This window comes from Triticum aestivum, chromosome 5A (genome assembly GCF_018294505.1).
Source record: "Triticum aestivum cultivar Chinese Spring chromosome 5A, IWGSC CS RefSeq v2.1, whole genome shotgun sequence".
Lineage (NCBI taxonomy): Eukaryota > Viridiplantae > Streptophyta > Magnoliopsida > Poales > Poaceae > Triticum > Triticum aestivum.
The window spans coordinates 425,425,155-425,449,496 of NC_057806.1; positions in this window are offsets into that span (position 1 = coordinate 425,425,155).

A 24,342-nucleotide genomic window follows, 5' to 3' on the forward strand; every position below is an offset into this window, starting at 1 on the left:
GGGTCCAATGAAAATCTTTTGTGACAATACTGGTGCAATTGCCTTGGCAAAGGAATCCAGATTTCACAAGAGAACCAAGCACATCAAGAGACGCTTCAATTCCATCCGGGATCTAGTCCAGGTGGGAGACATAGAGATTTGCAAGACACATACGAATCTGAATGTAGAAGACCCATTGACTAAGCCTCTTCCACAAGCAAAACATTATCAGCACCAAGGCTCCATGTGTGTTAGAATCATTACTGTGTAATCTAGATTATTGACTCTAGTGCAAGTGGGAGACTGAAGGAAATATGCCCTAGAGGCAATAATAAAGTTATTATTTATTTCCTTATATATCATGATAAATGTTTATTATACATGCTAGAATTGTATTAACCGGAAACATAATACTTGTGTGAATACATAGACAAACAAAGTGTCACTAGTATGCCTCTACTTGACTAGCTCGTTAATCGAAGATTGTTATGTTTCCTAACCATAGACATGAGTTGTCATTTGATTAACGGGATCACATCATTAGGAGAATGATGTGATTGACATGACCCATTCCATTAGCTTAGCACCCGATCGTTTAGTATGTTTCTATTGCTTTCTTCATGACTTATACATGTTCCTATGACTATGAGATTATGCAACTCCCGTTTACCAGAGGAACACTTTGTGTGCTACCAAACGTCTCAACGTAACTGGGTGATTATAAAGGTGCTCTACTGTTGGGGATCGTAGCAGAAATTTAAAATTTTCTACGCATCACCAAGATCAATCTATGGAGTAATCTAGCAACAAGGGGAAGGAGAGTGCATCTACATACCCTTGTAGATCGCTAAGCGGAAGCGTTCAAGTGAACGGGGTTGATGGAGTCGTACTCGTCGTGATCCAAATCACCGATGATCCTAGCGCCGAACGGACGGCACCTCCGCGTTCAACACACGTACAGAACGGAGACGTCTCCCACGCCTTGATCCAGCAAGGAGGAGGGAGAGGTTGAGGAAGAGAGTCCAACAGCAGCACGACAGCGTGGTGGTGATGGAGTGGCATTTCTCCGGCAGGGCTTCGCCAAGCTCACGCGGAGGAGGAGAGGTATTGGAGGGGAGGGGCTGTGCCAGGTTCAAGGGTGTGGGCACCCTCCCACCCCTCCACTATTTATAGGTGGGGAGAGAGGGGCCGGCCCCCCTAGATCCCATCTAGGGTTGGGGGCGGCGACCAAGGGGGGGAGGAGTGCCTCCCAAGTCAAGTGGAGGCCCTCCCCCTTAGGGTTTCCCCTCTCCCATGCGCATGGGCCTTGGGGGGGCTGGTGCCCTTGGCCCATTAAGGTTAGGGTGCCCCCTAAAGCCCATGCTGCTATATTGGACGTGGTGGAACATTTTCCGGACCTCCAGACCCCTCCGGAATCCTTCGGAACCTTCCGGAAGCTTCCCGGTACAATACCGGAAAAAACCGAACTTTTCCCGGAACCCGAACAACAACTTTCCATATATAAATCTTTACCTCCGGACTATTCCGGAACTCCTCGTGACGTCCAGGATCTCATCCGGGACTCCGAACAACATTCGGTAATCACATACAAGTCTTCCTAAAAACCCTAGCGTCATCGAACCTTAAGTGTGTAGACCCTACGGGTTCGGGAACCATGCAGACATGACCGAGACAACTCTCTGGCCAAGAACCAATAGCGGGATCTGGATACCCATGTTGGCTCCCACATGTTCCACGATGATCTCATCGGATGAACCACGATGTCGAGGACTCAATCAATCTCGTATTCAATTCCCTTTGTCCAGCGGTATTGTAATTGTCGGTATCCCGATACCTTGTTCAATCTCGTTACCGGCAAGTCTCTTTACTCGTTCCGTAACACATCATCCCGTGATCAACTCCTTGGTCACATTGTGCACATTATGATGATGTCGTACCGAGTGGGCCCAGAGATACCTCTCCGTTTACACGGAGTGACAAATCCCAGTCTCGATTCGTGCCAACCCAACAGACACTTTCGGAGATACCTGTAGTGAACCTTTATAGCCACCCAGTTACGTTGTGACATTTGGCGCACCCAAAGCACTCCTACGGTATCCGGGAGTTGCACAATCTCATGGTCTAAGGAAATGATACTTGACATTAGAAAAGCTTTAGCATACGAACTACACGATCTTTGTGCTAGGCTTAGGATTGGGTCTTGTCCATTACATCATTATCCTAATGATGTGATCCCGTTATCAACGACATCCAATGTCCATGGTCAGGAAACTGTAACCATCTATTGATCAACGAGCTAGTCAACTAGAGGCTTACTAGGGACATGGTGTTGTTTATGTATCCACACATGTATCTGAGTTTCCTATCAATACAATTCTAGCATGGATAATAAATGATTATCATGAACAAGGAAATATAATAATAACCAATTTATTATTGCCTCTAGGGCATATTTCCAACAGTCTCCCACTTGCACTAGAGTCAATAATCTAGTTCACATCGCCATGTGATTAACACTCACAGGTCACGTCGCCATGTGATCAACATCCAAGAGTCTACTAGACTCAATGATCTAGTTCACATCGCTATGTGATTAACACTCAAAGAGTTTTGGGTTTGATCATGTTATGCTTGTGAGAGAGGTTGTAGTCAACGGGTCTTGCCATATTCAGATCCCTATGTATTTCGCAAAACTTTATGTCACATCATAGATGTTGCTACCACGTTCCACTTGGAGCTATTCCAAATTGTTGCTGCATTATACGTATTCGGTATCTCTACTCAGAGCTATCTAGATAGGTGTTAAGCTTGCATCGACGTAACTCTTTACGTCGGACTCTTTATCACCTCCATAACCGAGAAACATTTCCTTATTCCTCTAAGGATAATTTTGACCGCTATCTGGTGATCCACTCCTAGATCACCTTTGTACCCTCTTGCCAGACATGTGGCAAGGCACACATCTGGTGCGGTACTCAGCATGGCATACCGTATAGGGCCTATGACAAAAGCATAGGGGACGACCTTCGTCCTTCCTCTTTCTTCTGCCGTGGTCAAGCTTTGAGTCTTACTCAACTTCACACCTTACAACTCAGGTAAGAACCCCTTCTTTGACTGATCTATTTTGAACTCCTTCAAAACCATGTCAAGGTGTGCGTTCTTTGAAAGTATCATCAGGCGTCTTGATCTATCTCTATAGATCTTGATGCCCAATATGTAAGCAGCTTTATCCAGGTCTTCCTTTGAAAATCACTCTTCAAACAACCGTTTATGCTTTCCAAAAATTCTACATTATTTTGGATCAACAATATGTCATCCACATATACTTATCAGAAATGTTGTAGTGCTTCCACTCACTTTCTTGTAAATACAAGTTTCTAGCAAACATTGTATAAACCTAAAAGCTTTGATCACTCTATCAAAGCATATATTCCGACTCCGAGATGCTCGCTCTAGTCCATAGACGGATCACTAGAGCTAGCAAACCTTTTAGCATCCTTAGGATCGACAAAAACTTTGATTGTATCACATACAACTCTTTCTTATGAAAACTGGTAAGAAAACTTGTTTTGACATCCATCTGTCAGATTTCATAATCAAAAAATGCAGCTAATGCTAACATGATTCCAACGGACTTAAGCATCGCTACGGGTGAGAAAATCTCATCGTAGTCAACTTCTTGAACTTGTGAAAAACTCTTTGCCACAAGTCGAGCTTCATAGTCGGTGACATTACCGTCCCCATTCGTCTTCTTCTTAAAGATCCATTTATTCTCAATGGCTTGCAGATCATCGGGCAAGTCCACCAAAGTCCATACTTTGTTCTGATACATGGATGCTATCTCGGATTTCATGGCTTCTAACCATTCGTCGGGCCCACCATCGCTTCTCCATAGCTCGTAGGTTCATTGTTGTCTAACAACATGGTATCTAAGACATGATTACCGTACCACTCAGGAGTAGTACATATCCTTGTCGACCTATGAGGTTCGATAGCAACTTGACCCGAAGCTTCATGATCACTATCATTAACTTCCTCTTCAACAGACATAGGCGCCACAGAAAACATCTTTCTGTGTTGCATCACTCTCTGGTTGAAGTAAAGGTTTGACAACCTCATCAAGTTCTATCTTCCTCCCACTCAATTCTTTCGAGAGAAACTCCTTCTCGAGAAAGGACCCGTTCTTAGCGACAAACAATTTGCCCTCGGATCTGAGATAGAAGGTATACCCAACTGTCACCTTTGGGTATCCTATGAAGATGTGTTTGTCCGCTTTGGGTTCGAGCTTCTCCGGCTGAAGCCTTAAGCATCGCAGCCCCAAACATTACGAAACGACAACTTTGGTTTCTTGTCAAACCAATGTTCATACGGCGTCGTCTCAACGGACTTATATGGTGTCCTATCTAAAGTGAATGCAGCTGTCTCTAATGCATAACCTCAAAATAATAGAGGTAGATCATAGATCGCACCATATCTCATAAGGTTCGATTATGACGTCCGGACACACCATTACTGTCGGTGTACTAGAGTAGGGGTACCCTAGTACCCCGAACTTGTGCACGGGCGGTCGCAGCATCCCGCGGCAAGGCTTGCCGGGTGACCGCCAAGACCCTCCGTGGTTCCCTTGAAGACCATTCAAGAACAAAGTACTCAAACCAAGGCCCCGGCAAGAGGAGCTTGCCGGGAAGGCCAACCAAGGCCCCGGCAAGAGGAGCTTGCCGGGAAGGCCAACCCAGGCCCCGGCAAGAGGAGCTTGCCGGGAAGAGACAAGACCCCGGCAAGAGGAGCTTGCCGGGAAGGCCACTCAAGGCATACCAAGAAAGCTTGCCGCGACGCGCCCTGCGTCCCGGCAAGGCCCGGTGAGCAACAAGCTCCCAACACGACAAGACGACGACCGCGGCAAGGAGCTTGCCGCGGGAAACCCCCACTTCGTGCCCGCGCTCCAGCACACCTGCTAACGTGTCGCTCTAGGACTCTCCCAAGCACACGTGGCAGGAGGCTGTGCAGCTAGGGGTACGCGGTGGCAAGCGGAGATGAAGAGAAGGCCATCGTGGCAAACGGTGGCGCTCCTAACGGTCACTTTTTGCACTGTTTAGGCAACTCAGACGGGCATTCAATGACCTTGTCCCCTGCCGTCAGAGTTAGGTAGGGTGCACTGTGTCCACAGTAGCGGTAGCTGCACCTACCGCATCCTTTTCCATTTTTACCCTTCTAGTCTACGTTGCCACCTGTCGGTGACCCCTTGAAAGTATAAAAGGAGGCCCAAGCGCAACGTAGAAGGGGGTTCGGCTCATTCGAAACATCAGGAACACTCTCACGCTCGGTCTGGCAGCGTCCATCGCTCCTGAGCAAGAATTCAATACACACAAACAAGCAGCAGTAGGGTTTTACGCATCCGTGCGGCCCGAAGCTGGGTAAAACTGCTCGCGTGTACCGCCTCGATCCGCTCTTTGTGCGGCCTCCGCCCCCTCCGAACCGAAAGGGGCCCGGTCCCCATAGGTGTTGGTGGATCAGCCTCCCCGACATCTTTGGCGCGCCAGGTAGGGGGCGTCGAGATTGTGCGAACCCGATCCGGCGTGCACGCGAGCTAAATCTTCATCGTCTTCATCGACATGCCACCGAAGAAGAAGGATTCGGAGGTAGCTGTTCCGTCTGCGTCGCTTTCACCGCCTCCGGAGCAAACGGGTGGTGGAGTGGACGCCGGCGGAAGAATGGGCGTCGACGAGGGAGCCCTCAGTGCGGCCAAGTCCAAGGACAAGGCGGCACAGACCTCGGCGTCCATGCGCGCACCGCGCCCCTCTCAGGAGGCGCGGGACCAGCAGCGTCATGGCGTTCGCAGCGCCATACGTCCGCTGGGCCAAGATCAAGCTGGTGGTTCTCGTGGCGCTCAAGACCAACATGCACGTCAACATGCTGGCTCGAGCGAAGTACGGTCGCCTGGACGGGGCACTGCTCCTTCTAACGTGGTTAGGAGTCCGAGCACGCCCCACTCCTCGCACCGTTCACCTCCGCCGCCCACCACTCCAGCAGAAGCCTTGGCGCGAGCTCAACTGCTCCTAGACTATCCTCCGACGGCGGACAAGACCGACGAATGGAGGGCCACTATCCAGAGCCTCATCGGCTTCGCCAACGGCGACACTGCGCGGCAACCAAGCACCTCGCTGCCGCGGCAGGACAGCCGGACGCGAGCCGATGGCAACAAGACCGGGGGAGGTGCGACTTCCATGCACTCTCCACTACGAAGGCCAAAATCGCCGACTCGCCGGGTCCACCCCGACAGCGGCTCCACCGCGTCGTCGGACCCACGAGCTCGTCGCGACCAGCGCCAAGTTCTCCATGAACGACAACAAGAAGACGCTCGAACCCGCATCGAGCGCCGAAGAGAAGCGCGACGTCAATCCGACAAGCGCGCTGGGCCCTCTGTTGACATGCATGCGCCAGGGGAACCAGGCGATCTGCCGTACGCGGTAGGTTGTCCTGCGTTCACCCGTGAGCTGCGGCAAGTCCAGTGGCCCAGCACAAAGAATTTCAAACCAGACGTACCAGAGAAGTACGACGGCAAGACGCATCCGTCGGAGTTTCTCAGCATCTACACCATCGCGGTGCAGGCTGCCGGGGGACGGGACGACAAGATCCTTGCCAACTACTTCCCGCTGGTACTCAAGCCCAACGTCAGGTCCTGGCTCATGCACTTGCCGGACAATTCCATCTCCTCTTGGGCAGATTTATGCCATCAGTTTGTCGGCGCCTTTACAGGCGGCCACAAGCCACATGGCCAAGAGAGCGATCTTCATCTGCTCGCCCAGAAGGAAGGAGAGCCACTACGCAAGTACATTCAGAGATTCAGCCGTGTACAGCACAACATCCCAGACGTCCACCCCGCCGCGATCATCAGCGCGTTCCATCAGAACGTGCGAAACCGAAGGATGAGGGAGGAGATGGCGATGTGTAAGATCAGAGATGTCAGCGAGCTTTACGCCCTGGCCGACAAGTGTGCACGCGCTGAAGAGGGGAGGAGGCTCCCCGGAGAGAGTACAGGAGCAGGAGGATCCGACAGTGAGGATGCCGCCCCGACAAGGAAAGGCCGGCGGCGGAACAACAGAAGGAAAAAGGGCAAGGAAGTGCTAGCTGTCGAGCAGACCGGCAACGGAGGTGGCGCCAAGGAAGCTAAAGCTGGTGGCTCCGACAAGGAGGCCCAGCCTGTGGCGGCCGCCGACAAGCAGGACAGCTCCGGCAAGCAGTATTGTAAGATTCACCGCACCAAGGGTCACGATCTCCAGAACTGCAAGAAAGTCGAACAGCTTGTTGAGCAACAGAAAGCTGAGTACGAGCGGCGCGACAAGGAGAAGGCCCAGGAAGGAACTGGTGGATCCGGCAAGAAACGTCCCGGCCGAGGAGGACGCCGCGGCAAGGCCAAGCAGCGGCAAGGAGACAGACCTCCCCGCGGCCGCGACAAGGATGAAGATGACGACGATGACGAAGACATGGATGATGACGAGGCCGACGAGCAGGAATTTCAGAAAGCCACAGAGGTCCTGTGCGTTGACGGTGGCGCCTCTCTGCATACTTCGCACCGCCAACTCAAGCAGTGGATGCGGGAAGTGAATGCAGCAGAGCCATCCATAGAGTCACGCAAGCCTCTGAAAATGGTCCAGCACGCCTATCATCTTCGACATTGAGGATCACCCTGATCGCGTAACTGCGGTCGGGTGCTTGCCGATGTTGGTTTCACCAACTATCCGCAACCTCAAGGTCACGAAGATGCTAGTTGACGGCGGGGCCGGCTTGAATCTGATCTCCTCCGCGGTCCTTCAGAAACTCCAGATCCCTGACAGCGAGCTCGAAGAGACCGGCACATTCCAAGGAATCAACCCGGGAAGGAGCAAGCCGAAGGGGAAGATCACGCTGCCGGTCACATTTGGCAGCGAGCTGAATTTCAGAACTGAGAGGGTCACATTTGACGTTGCCGATTTTCCATTGCCCTACAATGGGATCCTTGGCCGTCCAGCGCTCGCCAAGTTTATGGCAGCCTCTCACTATGCATACAACATGCTCAAGATGCCAGGCCCGATAAGTGTCATCTCTGTCCCCGGCGACAAGAAGGATGCCCTTATCTGCGCCGACAAGATCTACCGGGAAGCAGCAGCCGCAGCTGATCACAACACACTTGCCGCTGAAGCTCCCGGGGGAAGAAGAAGACAAAGTCCGGCAAGAGCTCTGATGCCCACTCCGGCAAGCGCACCTCTTCGGAGTGCTGCGCTACCGTCGAGGACGCACCATCGAGCTCCACCGGCAAGTGCAAGAAGACGATGGCAGCTCCACCCGAGACCAAGAAGGTGTCCGCCAAGGAGGACGGCACTGGTGGTACCTTCACCATCAGTGCCACGCTTGACCCCAAATAGGAAAGCGCGCTCGTTGCTTTCCTGCGGGCGAATGTCGACGTGTTTGCATGGCAACCGTCTGATATCCCCGGTGTTCCCAGGAAAGTAATCGAGCACCACCTTGCCGTCTGTCCTCATGCGCGGCCCGTCAAGCAGAGAGTCAGGAAGCAAGCAGTGGAGCGCCAAGAGTTCATCGCAGAAGAGATCAGGAAGTTGGAAGCAGCAGGCCTTGTCAGAGGAGTGCTCCATCCCACGTGGTTGGCCAATCCTGTTGTTGTGCGCAAGGCTAACGGAAAATGGAGACTTTGTATTGACTTCACTGATGTTAATAAAGCTTGTCCCAAAGACCCATTTCCCTTGCCGCGTATTGACCAGATTGTTGACTCCACAGCCGGATGTGATTTGCTTTCATTTCTTGATGCATACTCAGGATACCATCAGATCTTCATGGCAGAAGAGGATGAGGAAAAAACCGCATTTATCACCCCTTGCGGCACATACTGTTTTGTACGGATGCCCTTTGGGTTGAAGAATGCTGGTTCAACATTTGCAAGGGTAGTCCATGTCGCTTTTGAGCCACAGATACACAGAAATGTGGAAGCCTACATGGATGATATAGTGGTCAAGAGCAAGGACAAGGCTACTCTGATCCAAGATTTAGAAGAAACTTTTGCAAATCTGCGCAAGATCAACCTCAAGCTCAACCCCGAGAAGTGCGTGTTTGGAGTCCCTTCCGGCAAGCTTCTCGGGTTCTTTGTGTCTCAGCGGGGAATTGAAGCCAACCCCGACAAGATCAAGGCCATCGAGCAGATTGAAGCACTGAAGCGCGTCAAGGATGTGCGAAGGCTTGCCGGTTGCGTGGCTGCTCTCAGCAGGTTTATCTCTAAGTCTGCTGAGCGCGCCCTGCCGTTTTTCAAAATATTGAAAAAGGCAGGTCCAATGAAATGGACTCCGGAAGCGGAGGCCGCGCTGCAGGACTTGAAGAGGTACCTGTCCTCCACTCCAATACTTGTCGCACCTAAGCCACAAGAGAAGTTGCTGCTATATCTGGCAGCAACCAATCAAGTGGTTAGTGCTGCGTTAGTAGCGGAGAGGGAGGCGGATGATGAGCCAGCGACCGCGGCAAGTGAATCCAGCGACAAGCAGGGGGCTTCTCCAACAAGCTCTGGCCCCGACAAGGTTGAATCTGCGCTGACGTGCAAGGAGGTGCAGAAGAAGATGGTGCAGCGCCCAGTTTACTTTGTCAGCTCCCTTCTCCAGGGGGCTAGGTCGAGGTACTCTGGTGTGCAAAAATTGCTTTTCGGCCTTCTCATGGCCTCGAGAAAGCTGCGCCATTACTTCCAGGCACACGAGATCACAGTTGTCACTCGCTTTCCGCTGAAGAGGATACTGCAGAATCCAGAAGCAACAGGCAGGATTGTCGAGTGGGCATTGGAACTGTCAAGCTTTGGCCTCAAGTTTGAGAGCACTGCAACGATCCAAAGCAGGGCATTGGCAGAGTTCATAGCAGAGTGGACGCCAACCCCAGACGAAGAAATTCCAGAGACGAGCATCCCCGTCAAGGAGACAAGCAAGGAGTGGCTGATGTACTTTGATGGTGCCTTCTCGCTGCAAGGCGCCGGTGCTGGCGTGCTGCTTATCGCACCCACCGGAGAGCACCTCAAGTACGTAGTCCAGATGCACTTTCCCAAGGAGCAAGCAACGAACAATACTGCAGAGTATGAGGGTTTGCTTGCCGGCCTCAGAATCGCAGCCGACCTTGGGATCAAGAAACTCATTGTAAGGGGTGACTCGCAGCTTGTCGTCCGCCAAGTGAACAAGAACTACCAGAGTCCATTGATGGAAGCTTATGTTGATGAAGTGAGAAATCTAGAAGAACACTTTGACGGCCTGCAAATGGAGCATGTTCCGCGAGCTCAGAACGATATTGCTGACGGCCTGTCAAAGTGCGCAGCACTAAAGTTACCTGTGGAACCAGGGATTTTTGTGCTCAAGCTGACTCAACCATCCGTAACACCATCAACTGGACAGAAAAGAAGAGGAAGTTGGTTTCTGGTGACTACTTTCCGGCAGAGCTTCCCGAAGCCGCCGCCAAGAAGGTCCCCAAGATCGACGCCAAGAGTGGTGAGGAGCAGTCTGCTCCGGTGAACCCTTTGGTTTGTTCCGTTGAAGCAAACGCTCCTGACAAGTTCCCACAGCTCCGGCCGAACCGCAGGTTTTTGCCGGGGAATATCACGCTCCGGCCGAACCGCAGGTTCTTGCCGTAGAAGCGGATGTTCCCACAACAACAGATATGCCTTTAGCCCTTGTTGTCGAGCCGCAAGCTCCAGCATAGGCGCAGCAGATTGTCCGTTTCCTTCAGACAGGAGAGCTTCCCGAAGAGCAAGAAGAAGCAGAAAGAGTAGCCCGACAGTCAAGTATGTACAAGTTTGTCGACAACACACTGTACAGAATAAGACTCAACGGTGTGAAATTGAAGTGCATTCGTCGGGAAGATGGACACCAACTGTTGGCAGAGATACATGGAGGCATATGTGGTCACCACATTGGCGCAAGAGCACTTGCCGGCAAAGCATTCCGACAAGGTTTCTTCTGGCCGACAGCCCTCCAGGATGCAACTGCACAAGTAACCAAGTGTGAAGCGTGCCAATTCCATTCCAAACAAATACACCAGCCAGCTCAAACTCTCCAAACGATCCCTTTATCCTGGCCATTTTCAGTCTGGGGGGCTCGACATCCTCGGCCCCTTTCCCCGAGCTGTCGGGGGCTTTGAGTTCTTGTACGTCGCCATCGACAAGTTCACAAAGTGGCCGGAAGTGGAACCAGTGAGGAAGGTGACAGCACAGTCAGCAGTCAAGTTCTTCAGGTCGATTGTTTGCCGTTTCGGGATCCCTAACAGGATCATCACCGACAACGGCACGCAGTTTACGAGCCGCACCTTCATGCAGTACGTCCAAGATCTTGGCGCCAAGGTCTGCTTCGCTTCTGTTGCTCACTCGAGAAGCAATGGTCAAGCGGAGAGGGCAAATGCTGAAGTGCTGCGAGGCCTCAAGACCAGAACTTTCGACAGGCTGCACAAGTGCGGAAGAAACTGGATCGAGGAGCTGCCGGTGGTTCTTTGGTCGATCAGGATGACGCCAAATCGAGCCACTGGCTAGACACCCTTCGCTCTAGTCTACGGAGCAGAGGCAGTTCTCCCCACAGAACTCGTTTACGGGTCACCTCGAGTGCTCGCTTATGATGAGCTCGAGCAAGAGCAGTTGCGCCAAGATGACGCGCTGCTGCTTGAGGAAGACCGTCTTCAGGCTGCTGTGCGAGCCGCTCGCTACCAGCAAGCTTTGTGTCGCTACCATAGCCGCAAAGTTAGAGCCAGAAGCTTCGAGGAAGGCGACCTTGTTCTTCGGCGTGTTCAGTCCGCCAAGAATTCCAACAAGTTGGCGCCGAAGTGGGAAGGCCCTTATCGGGTGAAACGAGTCACTAGGCCCGGCGCTGTCCGCCTTGAGACCGAAGATGGCATTCCGCACCAGACCCCGGTAAGCGATAACGAGCCCAAGGCTCCATATCATTACTTTATTTCTCTGTTTCTTTCTCAAAAGAAGGAAGGTTCCCTCGCCCACAAAGTTTACCGGGGGGGGGGGGAGGAGAAGATAATGGTGTGGACCAGGCCGTTCAAGAAAGTTTCTCCTTGCCGGGAAGCAGACGACAGAAAAGCTAAGTTGCTAAAGTTTGAGCAATCAGTTTTTTTAAGTTTTTGAGTTATTTTCCTTGAACGACCGTGCTTTGTATGGAAAACCTGTGCGCGGAGGAACCAACTCGTAGCTAGCTGCGCCCTTACTTTGTTTTGAGTCCGCTCAACAACTTAAGTGAGCTGCAACTAGTTGCGACAAGGTTGCTTGTCGGTAGCGACCCCGCCAGCAGGCTGCTGAAGTTCCGCACTCGGCGCTCGCGGCAAGGGTGCCTGCACCGGCAAGTTTCCCTAGAAAGCGTAGGGCAGAACCATACAAAGCCAAGAGTCGAGTAAAGGAAGTAACACAACAATTTTTTGCCTAAGATAGAGTTATATTACAAAAATAACTTGTCGCGCCTCTAATAAAGTGTTCCCATGACATGACTGGCAGCGACAAGAAAAGAAGAAAACAGACGGCCTAATCTGCGCGACCGCCATCAACCCTTTTGACCTCGTTCACCCTGTCCACAATGGGCGCGACGAGAGCCTTAAGTGCGTCAAGATCAGCGTCCGCCGGCACCTGGGCCCCGGCAAGCCAGTATTGCTGGGGGCTGAGAGTGCCAAGATTCGTCCACGGCAAACCAGAGTTGCCGGGGGCTGCAATATCATATAAGTCTTTCATCCCTCATCATGCATCCTCTTATGGACTGGGGAATGCGAAACCGCATTTCTTCCCGAAAACTGCCGTGCTCCCTCAACTTTAGGCCCTGGGGCTCGTTCCCGGAGCCAAGTTTGGTCGTAGTCGCGGTAGCAAAGGGGCGAAACGAGGAGACCGCGCCCACCTCGTTCCCGCCTCTGTCAAAGGCGTGAGAAAGGTCGAGCGACGTGGGAAGGCGGCAGGGCCTGTTGCCGGGAGACGAAATGTCTGTCTGAAGGATACCAAGGATTTGCTCCTTGGCGTGGGTTCAACCCGCGAGACAAATAACCCGGCAAGCATCCCCTTTTCATTAAAAAACATCCCACTCAGGTACAGTCCATAGAGGATGAAAAACATGAAAGAGAGGATTACGAGTTTTAGATGCAGCTAAGGCCCGAAGGCTTACAAATTAAAAAGATAAGATGCCCGTAATCCCTTTCCTGTCCCTCTCTTCAGGAGGCAGGTCAAGGAGGCGAAAAGGGCAAAAGGAGCGCCTAGGCGAGCTACGGGTGCCAGAAGACACCAAGAGGACATCCCGGGGGCCGTCCAAAGGCTGGACGGCGATGGCGGCGCTGGAAGCGGGGCTCGAAGATGGGGCGGCAGGGCGTCAGCACGCTGTCGAGGGCACCACACCCTCGTACTCCGACCTGACGGCCTTGTCGCCAGCCCTCTTCCCATTCCGCAGCCTCCCTACGCCAGACGCCAAAGGAGACGACCCCGGGGAGTTCAAGGAGCCGGTGACACGGATGATGGGGTCGCCGGTGCCGCGCGAAGCGGCGCCCGACGCCTAGTCGGACCCGCCATCCCGCCGCTCGCTACCCTCATCGTCGCTATCGCTCTCCTCCTCGTCACTCTCGCTCGAGGAGGAGCCTTCGCTATCGGAGGAGCTGTCCACGCAGCACTTCGCCCGAGTGCCGAAGCACCCGAAGACCTTGACGGAGAGGAGATCGCCCTCCATCAACTTAAAATGGAGGGTAAACCCCTCCATCAGGCTGTGGATACGGGCGAACGTCTTCCACCCTCGATCAAGATACATCACATTAGGGGCTGGGGATACAACGCGGACTCGCGTGCCGCTGATCCCACAGCCCCTCATGTGCAGTCTCAGTGTCTCGGGCGGGTCCAACTCCATCGCGCTCGCAAACGGAGCTGGAAGCCGGAGGCGACGACGAGGCGCCCGGCGCAGCTTGACGAAGAACTCGCAAGGGTCGTCCCCTATATGGACCGCCGTGGGGGGAGGAGCCGCCGGCGGAGGCAAAGCTGGCGCGCCGCCCCGCCCGCCTCTTCCCCGAGCGCCTCGACCTCGTCCTCGACCTCGTCCGCGACCTCGCCCCCTCCCTCTTCCCCTTGTGGCTGGCTCTGCCACCACGGGCGCGGGAGAGGGAGAGGTGCGCTGTCTAGCGGCGACCCTCGCCGCCACCGATGAAGGGCCTGGGTTCCCTTTCTCCATGGCGAATGAGAGAAAAGGGAGCGGAAGCTGAAGAAAGGAGGAGATGAGAGAGTGTGGGTTTCTGTGCTCCCCTCCCGCTCTTTATAAAGGAGCGAGGTGGGGGCTCGGCCGCCCCGCTCAGCGAATCAAGGCACGGGAAGAGCAGGGAGTCGGGGCCAACCCGCTGCCTCTGCTCGCGACGGCCCAGTTTCCCACTTCCACCGTCCGCGACCCCAAGCGCATGGGAGCCGCGTGGCGGGGATGCAGAACCAAGGCGACGGATGAGGCGGCCTCGCCCCGCCTCGTGATCGCGGGGAGTGGACGTCTCGAAAACCGTGCACCGGCCCCGTCCAGTAAATGCACGACGCCCCCACGCCTACCTCCGTTTAGGGAGGAGGGCGTGAACCGTCCCCATCATCATGGCCTGACGCATGCTCGAGGGGCTTAGCCCCGCGCACGCCGCCCGCGTCACCCATGACGCCGCGTTTGACGCGTACCGTTCTGGGCGTGTGCGGTGGGAGCGGGGGGATATGCAGCGTGAACTAGGCCGCGCGTGCCCGTGCACTGTTTTGGGCCTGGCCCAACATCGCTCGGCACCGTGTGTGGCCCAGGCCCGGGGGCTCCTGTCGGTGTACTAGAGTAGGGGTACCCTAGTACCCCGAACTTGTGCACGGGCGGTCGCAGCATCCCGCGGCAAGGCTTGCCGGGTGACCGCCAAGACCCTCCGTGGTTCCCTTGAAGACCATTCAAGAACAAAGTACTCAAACCAAGGCCCCGGCAAGAGGAGCTTGTCGGGAAGGCCAACCAAGGCCCCGACAAGAGGAGCTTGCCGGGAAGGCCAACCCAGGCCCCGGCAAGAGGAGCTGGCCGGGAAGAAGACAAGACCCTGGCAAGAGGAGCTTGCCGGGAAGGCCACTCAAGGCATACCAAGAAAGCTTGCCGCGACGCGCCGTGCGTCCCGGCAAGGCCCGGTGAGCGACAAGCTCCCGAACACGACAAGACGACGACCGCGACAAGGAGCTTGCCGCGGGAAACACCCACTTCGTGCCCGCGCTCCAGCACACCTGCTAACGTGTCGCTCTGGGACTCTCCCAAGCACACGTGGCAGGAGGCTGTGCAGCCAGGGGTACGCGGTGGCAAGCGGAGATGAAGAGAAGGCCATCGTGGCAAACGGTGGCGCTCCTAACGGTCACTTTTTGCACTGTTTAGGCAACTCAGACGGGCATTCAATGACCTTGTCCCCTGCCGTCAGAGTTAGGTAGGGTGCACTGTGTCCACAGTAGCGGTAGCTGCACCTACCGCATCCTTTTCCATTTTTACCCTTCTAGTCTACGTTGCCACCTGTCGGTGACCCCTTGAAAGTATAAAAGGAGGCCCAAGTGCAACGTAGAAGGGGTTCGGCTCATTCGAAACATCAGGAATACTCTCACGCTCGGTCTGGCAGCGTCCATCGCTCCTGAGCAAGAATTCAATACACACAAACAAGCAGCAGTAGGGTTTTACGCATCCGTGCGGCCCGAAGCTGGGTAAAGACTGCTCGCGTGTACCGCCTCGATCCGCTCTTTGCGCGGCCTCCGCCCCCTCCGAACCGAAAGGGGCCCGGTCCCCATAGGTGTTGGTGGATCAGCCTCCTCGACAATTACCCTGTGGTGTTCTAGGTGGCTTCAACTGTGAAACAATTCCACAATGTCTTAAGTGTTTGCCAAACTCATAACTCAGAAATTCTCATTGATCAGATCGTAGGAATTTGATCTTCTTGTTATGATGATTCTTAACTTCACTCTAAAATCGCTTGAACTTTTCAAACGTTTCAGACTTGTGCTTCATTAAGTAAATATACCTATATCTACTCAAATCGTTAGTGAAGATGAGAACATAGCGATATCCACCGCATGCTTCAATTCTCATTGGATCACACGCATCAGCATGTATGATTTCCAACAAGTCACTTTCCCGTTTCAGTGTACCTGAAAACGGGGTCTTAGTCGTCCTGCCCATGAGGCATGGCTCGCATGTGTCAAGTGATTCAAAATCAAGTGACTCCAAACATCCATCGACATGGAGTTTCTTCATGCATCTTACGCCAATATGACCTAAGCGGCAGTGCCATGAGAAAGTGGTACTATCATTATTAACTCTACATCTTTTGGCGTGAACATGTGTATTACCACGACCGAGATTCAATGAACCATTCACATAGGATGCATGACCATGAAAGGTATTATTCATGTAATCAGAATAACCATTATTCCCTAACTTAAATGAATAACCGTATTGCAATGAACATGATCTAATCATATTCATGCTCAACGTAGACACCTGATAACATTTATCTAGGTTCAATACTAATCCCGAAGGTAGATGGAGTGTGCGATGGTGATCTCATCAACTTTGGAAACACTTCCAACACACATCGTCACCTCGCCCTTAGCCAGTCTCCGTTTAGTCCGTAGCTTTTGCTTCAAGTCACCAATAATAGCAACTGAACCGGTATCCAATACCCAGGTGCTACCAGGAGTACTAGTGAGGTACACATTAATAACACGTATATACTTTGAAGTTGCCAGCCTTCTTATCTACCATGCATTTGGGGTAATTCCGCTACCAGTGACCGTTCCCCTTACAATAGAAGCACTTAGTCTCGGGTTTGGGTTCAACCTTGGGTTCCTTCACTGGAGCGGCAACTGGTTTGCCATCCATGAAGTTTCCCTTCTAGCCCTTGCCCTTCTTGAAACCAGTGGTCTTGTTAAACCATCAACACTTGATGCTCCTTCTTGATTTCTACCTTTTGCGGTCTTAAGCACCGCGAACAGCTCCGGGATCAACTCCATCCCTTGCATGTCATAATTCATCACGAAGATCTAGTAGCTTAGTGATAGTGTCTAGAGAACTCTATCAATCACTATCTTATCTGGAAGTTTAACTCCCACTTGATTTAAGTGATTATAGCACCCAGACATTCTGAGCACATGCTCACTAGCTGAGCTATTCTGCTCCATCTTGTTGGCAAAAGAACTTGTTAGAGGTCTCACACCTCTCAACACGGGCATGAGCCTGAAATCCCAATTTCAGCTCTTGGAACATCTCATATGTTCTATGGCGTTCAAAACATCATTGGAATCCCGATTCTAAGCCGTAAAGTATGGTGCACTAAACTATCAAGTAGTCATCAGGATGTGTCTGTCAGGTGTTCACAACATCCACAGACGACGTTGTAGGGGTTTGCACATCGAGCGGTGCATCAAGGATGTAAGCCTTCTGTGTAGCAGTGAGGACACTCCTCGGACTACGGACCTAGTCCACATCATTGCTTACAATATCTTTCAACTTAGTCTTTCTCTAGGATCATATTGAAACAGGGAGCTACAACGTGAGCTATTCATCTACAACATATTTGCAAAGACAATTTAGACTATGTTCATGATAATAGAGTTCATCTAATCAAATTATTTAATGAACTCCCACTCAGATAGACATCCCTCTAGTCATCTAAATGAAACATGATCCGAATCGACTAGGCCATGTCCGACCATCACGTGAGACAGACTAGTCATCAACGGTGAACATCTCATGTTGATCGTATCTTCTATACGACTCATGTTCGACCTTTCGGTCTTCCGTGTTTCGAGGCCATGTCTGTACATGCTAGGCTCGTCAAGTCAACCTAAGTGTTTCGCATGTGTTCCGAGGCCATGTCTGTACATGCTAGGCTCGTCAACACATGTTGTATTCGAACGTTAGAATCTATCACACCCGATCATCACGTGGTGCTTCGAAACAACGAACCTTCGCAACGGTGCACAGTTAGGGGGAACACTTTTCTTGAAATTTTAGTGAGGGATCATCTTATTTAAGCTACCGTCGTTCTAAGCAAATAAGATGTAAAACATGATAAACATCACATGCAATCAAATAGTGACATGATATGGCCAATATCATTTTGCTCCTTTTGATTTCCATCTTCGGGGCTCCATGATCATCGTTGTCACCGGCATGACACCATGATCTCCATCATCATGATCTCCATCATCGTGTCTTCTTGAAGTTGTCTTATCATCTATTACCTCTACTACTATGGCTAACGCTTTAGCAATAAAGTAAAGTAATTACATGACGTTTATGTTGGCACGCAGGTCATAAATAAATTAAGACAACTCCTATGGCTCCTGCCGGTTGTCATACTCATCGACATGCAAGTCGTGATTCCTATTACAAGAACATGATCAATCTCATACATCACATATATCATTCATCACATCCTTTTGGCCATATCACATCACACGGCACATGCTGCAAAAACAAGTTAGACGTCCTCTACTTGTTGTTGCAAGTTTTTACGTGGCTGCTATAGGTTTCTAGCAAGAACGTTTCTTACCTATGCCAAAACCACAACGTCATATGCCAATTTCTATTTACCCTTCATAAGGACCCTTTTCATCGAATCCGATCCGACTAAAGTGGGAGAGACAGACACCCGCTAGCCACCTTATGCAACTAGTGCATGTCAGTCGGTGGAACCAGTCTCACGTAAGAGTACGTGTAAGGTCGGTCCGGGCCGCTTCATCCCACGATGCCACCGAATCAAGATAAGACTAGTAACGGCAATTAAATTGACAATATCGACGCCCACAACTGCTTTGTGTTCTACTCGTGCATAGAAACTACGCATAGACCTAGCTCATGATGCCACTGTTGGGGATTGTAGTAGAAATTTAAAATTTTCTACGCATCACCAAGATCAATCTATGGAGTAATCTAGCAACGAGGGGAAGGAGAGTGCATCTACATACCCTTGTAGATCGCTAAGTGGAAGCGTTCAAGTGAACGGGGTTGATGGAGTCGTACTCGTCGTGATCCAAATCACCGATGATCCTAGCGCCGAACGGACGGCACCCCCGCGTTCAACACACATACGGAACGGAGACGTCTCCCACGCCTTGATCCAGCAAGGAGGAGGGAGAGGTTGAGGAAGAGAGTCCAACAGTAGCACGACGGTGTGGTGGTGATGGAGTGGCATTTCTCCGGCAGGGCTTCGCCAAGCTCACGCAGAGGAGGAGAGGTATTGGAGGGGAGGGGCTGCACCAGGTTCAAGGGTGTGGCCGCCCTCCCACCCCTCCACTATTTATAGGTGGGGAGAGAGGGGGCCGGCCCCCATAGATCCCATCTAGGGTTGGGGGCGGCGGCCAAGGGGGGGGAGGAGTGCCTCCCAACTCAAGTGGAGGCCCTCCCCCTTAGGGTTTCCCCTTTCCCATGCGCATGGGCCTTGGGGGGGCTGGTGCCCTTGGCCCATTAAGGTTAGGGTGCCCCCCTACAGCCCATGCTGCTATATTGGACGTGGTGGAACATTTTTCGGACCTCCGGACCCCTCCAGAATCCTCCGGAACCTTCCGGAAGCTTCCCGGTACAATACCCAAAAAACCGAACTTTTCCCGGAACCCGAACAACAACTTTCCATATATAAATCTTTACCTCCGGACCATTCCGGAACTCCTCGTGACGTCCGGGATCTCATCCGGGACTCCGAACAACATTCGGTAATCACATACAAGTCTTCCTAATAACCCTAGCATCATCGAACCTTAAGTGTGTAGACCCTACGGGTTCAGGAACCATGCAGACATGACCGAGACAACTCTCCGGCCAATAACCAACAGCGGGATCTGGATACCCATGTTGGCTCCCACATGTTCCACGATGATCTCATCGGATGAACCACAATGTCGAGGACTCAATCAATCTCGTATTCAATTCCCTTTGTCCAGCGGTATTGTACTTGCCCGAGATTCGATCATCGGTATCCCGATACCTTGTTCAATCTCGTTACCGGCAACTCTCTTTACTCGTTCCATAATACATCATCCCGTGATCAACTCCTTGGTCACATTGTGCACATTATGATGATGTCCTACCGAGTGGGCCCAGAGATACCTCTCCATTTACACGGAGTGACAAATCCCAGTCTCGATTCGTGCCAACCCAACAGACACTTTCGGAGATACCTGTAGTGAACCTTTATAGCCACCCAGTTACGTTGTGACGTTTGGCACACCCAAAGCACTCCTACGGTATCCGGGAGTTGCACAATCTCATGGTCTAAGGAAATGATACTTGACATTAGAAAAGCTTTAGCATACGAACTACACGATCTTTGTGCTAGGCTTAGGATTGGGTCTTGTCCATTACATCATTCTCCTAATGATGTGATCCCGTTATCAACGACATCCAATGTCCATGGTCAGGAAACTGTAACCATCTATTGATCAACGAGCTAGTCAACTAGAGGCTTACTAGGGACATGGTGTTGTTTATGTATCCACACATGTATCTGAGTTTCCTATCAATACATTTCTAGCATGGATAATAAACGATTATCATGAACAAGGAAATATAATAATAACCAATTTATTATTGCCTCTAGGGCATATTTCCAACATCTACAGGTGTCTCCAAAGGTACATGTTGGGTTGGCGTATTTTGAGATTAGGATTTGTCACTCCGATTGTCGGAGAGGTATCTCTGGGTCCTCTCGGTAATGCACATCCCTTAAGCCTTGCAAGCAATGCAACTAATAAGTTAGTTGCAAGATGATGTATTACAGAACGAGTAAAGAGACTTTCCGGTAACGAGATTGAACTAGGTATTGAGATACCAACGATCGAATCTTGGGCAAGTAACATACCGATGACAAAGGGAACAAACGTATGTTGTTATGAGGTCTGACCGATAAAGATCTTCATAGAACATGTAGGAGCCAATATGAGCATCCAGGTTCCACTATTGGTTATTGACCGGAGACGTGTCTCGGTCATGTCTACATTGTTCTCGAACCCGTAGGGTCCGCACGCTTAACATTACGATGACAGTTTCATTATGAGTTTATATATTTTGATGTACCGAAGGTTGTTCGGAGTCCCGGATGTGATCACGGACTTGACGAGGAGTCTCGAAATGGTCGAGACATAAAGATTGATATATTGGACGACTATATTTGGACACCGGAAAGGTTCCGGGTGAGATTGGGACAATACCGGATCACCGGGAGGTTATCGGAACCCCCCGGGAGGTATATGGGCCTTATTGGGACTTAGTGGAAAGGAGGGGAAAGGAGAAAGGGAGGGGGCGCGCCCCCCCAAGCCCAATCCGAATTGGGAAGGGGGCCGCCCCCCCCTTTCCTCCCTCCCTCCTTCCTCTTCCTTCCCTCTCCTACTCCTAATAGGAAAAGGGGGAGTCCTACTCCCGGTGGGAGTTGGACTCCCCCCTAGGGCGTGCCACCCTCCTTGGCCGGCCCCCTCCTCCACTCCTTTATATACGGGGGCAAGGGGGCACCTCATAGACACAACAATTGAGCATTGATCTCTTAGCCGTGTGCGGTGCCCCCCTCCACCATAATCCTCGATAATATTGTAGCGGTGCTTAGGCGAAGCCCTGCGACGGTAAAACATCAAGATCGTCACCACGCCATCGTGCTGACGAAACTCATCCCCGACACTTTGCTGAATCGGAGTCCGGGGATCGTCATCGAGCTGAACGTGTGCTAGAACTCGGAGGTGCCGTATTTTCGGTGCTTGATCGGTCGGGCCGTGAAGACGTACGACTACATCAACCGCGTTGTGCTAATGCTTCCGCTTCCGGTCTATGAGGGTACGTAGACAACACTCTACCCTCTCGTTGCTATGCATCACCATGATCTTGCGTGTGCGTAGGAAATTTTTGAAATTACTACGTTTCCCAACAGAAGAGGATGCTGCACCAGCTCCTAAGGCTCAGAAGCTTATGGGAGATGCAATCAAGTCAGGGGCTGCTCCATCTAAGCCCAAGTCTACTGCTCAAAAACCCCTAAAACCCAAGAGGAACACTAGGAGTATACATGCTGAGGAGAAGAACAAGGCCCCAGTGCCGGAAGCTGAAGAAGAAGAAGAAGAAGATGATGATTCTCTTGTTTTGAGGAAGTTGAAGCCCAAAATTCCTAACCACAATGATGCTCACCCAGTCGCTGAGGACATGCACATCAGGAAAGATGCAGGACTGAGGTTGTGGAGACAGTCTGATCCCTATGTTGTTAGGAGGAGGACTGCAATTGACTACATGTTCCATACAAAGGAACAAACAAGATTTCTATGAGATTATTCTGCTTGACAAGAAGCCCATAGTGTGTGACATGAAATGGGTGGACTGGGAGTTCATCCAGGAAAATGAAGATCACTTCCCTGGAGTGTATGACAACTTTAAGGCTTGTGGAGTAGATGAATTCGTTGGACAAAAGCTCACCAAATGGAATGATGAGTTGATTATGCAGTTCTACTCCACTGCCCACTTCTATCCAGATGGGAGGATAGTCTAGATGTCTAAGGGTACTAGGTACCAGTCCACAGTTGATGAGCGGGCCAAGCTAAACAATGCCCCAGAGGAACATGAAGATGACTTGGATGTGTATGCCACCAAGAAGAAAGACCACAACTCAATGGCAAACATGTACAAGGAGATCCCTGATAAGGCTTTAGAAACTCATAAGCTTGGATCTGTGCATTTCTTGTTGTCTGGTTTGCCTACAATCAACTGGATCTTAAGGCACACATTGCTACCCAAGTCAGGAGATCACAAGATGATAAGAGGACACTCCATCAACATGCTGCAAATTTTTGATGTTCCCCAAAAATTCAAAGTTATGAGCTTGATTGTAGAAACGATCAAAAGGACTGTTGCTGATCAAAAGAGGAGTTGTGGGTATGCCCCCACACATTCAGGAGCTCATCAACTCTAAGATTGGCACATGGACTTACTTGCTGGACAAGGAACATCTACCTCTACATCCTGAATTTGAAGACAACACAGTAGTGATGAATGAGGAAGAACCATCATCAGCTCAAGCCCAGGAGAAGAGAGCCAAGGAAAAGGCTGAGAAAGCTGCCCAGATGCCAAGTGTTGAATAGGCATCTCGAGTCTCCCCGAAGAGCAAGCAAGATCAGTTAGGCTATCTAATTCAAGCTACACCGAGGATTGAGAAGGGCTTGGCCACCCTGACTCAGAATCAGGAGAGCCTGGAGAGGATTGTGGAAACAAAATTCTATGATCTTGATGTAAAGGTGACTGAGATTCAGACTGTAGTTGAGCAGCTTCAGGAGGAAGCAGAGGAGAGGAGAGGAAAAGCAACCACTGATGCTTTTAAGCGTGTGCCACGAGGTCCAAGGTCTATTGCAGTGCCAGTCTCAGATGCTAGAGCTTCAGTGTCAGCATCAGCAGCTACAACTCCAGTGCCACCTCTAGCACCCACTCCATTAGCTCCAACTACTTCATCGGAAGCCTTTGTCCTTGGAGTTCTATCTACACCACCTCCCAAAGACCAAGCCTGAGAGACGTATATCACTATGCATTTTCAAACTTTTTGGTAACTTGTTACCAAAGGGGGAGAAATATGTATAGATCATAGGCTTCGAGAGAGAGTGTCTTGCTTTTTGCCTCTCTTGCTATTTTGGTTGAACTACTTTATTGTGTGCTTGTGTGAGATACTTTATGTCCTTGTGAGATACTTATATGATCATGTGGTTGATCATATGCTACCTTAATGTTTGGTTGAATGATGCTATCCTTTATATTCCATATATGATCATTCACTTGCTTGGTGATGAGTGCATGCTTTTAATTTCTATTATTTTGAGTGCTCCACCAAGATGTATGTGACATGGAAGAGTAACCCATGATCCTAATCGATTGTGCATTTGCATTCAAAAGCAAATTTTAAATAATGCACAAATTTAGGGGGAGCTCTTGCTTATCACATACTTCTCAAGCGACGATGTTTTTCAATCTTATAATCATTTGTCGAAGCTTTGATATATATGTTGTCATCAATTACCAAAAAGGGGGAGATTGAAAGTGCAACTATCCCTGGGTGGTTTTGGTAATTCCGAACAACATATAGCTCATTGAGCTAATGCTACTTGAAGATAAATATTTCAGGAAAAGCTCAATGATTGGCATGGCATGGATTAGAAAGTGGGCCCCTCAAAATGCGAAGGACAAAAGGATTGGCTCAAGCTCAAAGCACAAGACTCTACATTTCATTTTTAGTGATCCAAGATCACATTGAGTCTATAGGAAAAGCCAATACTATTAAGAGGGGGTGAGGTGTTGCTTAATGAGGTTCTTGCTCAAAGTGCTTAGTGATATGGTCCACAACCCTCAACCACTT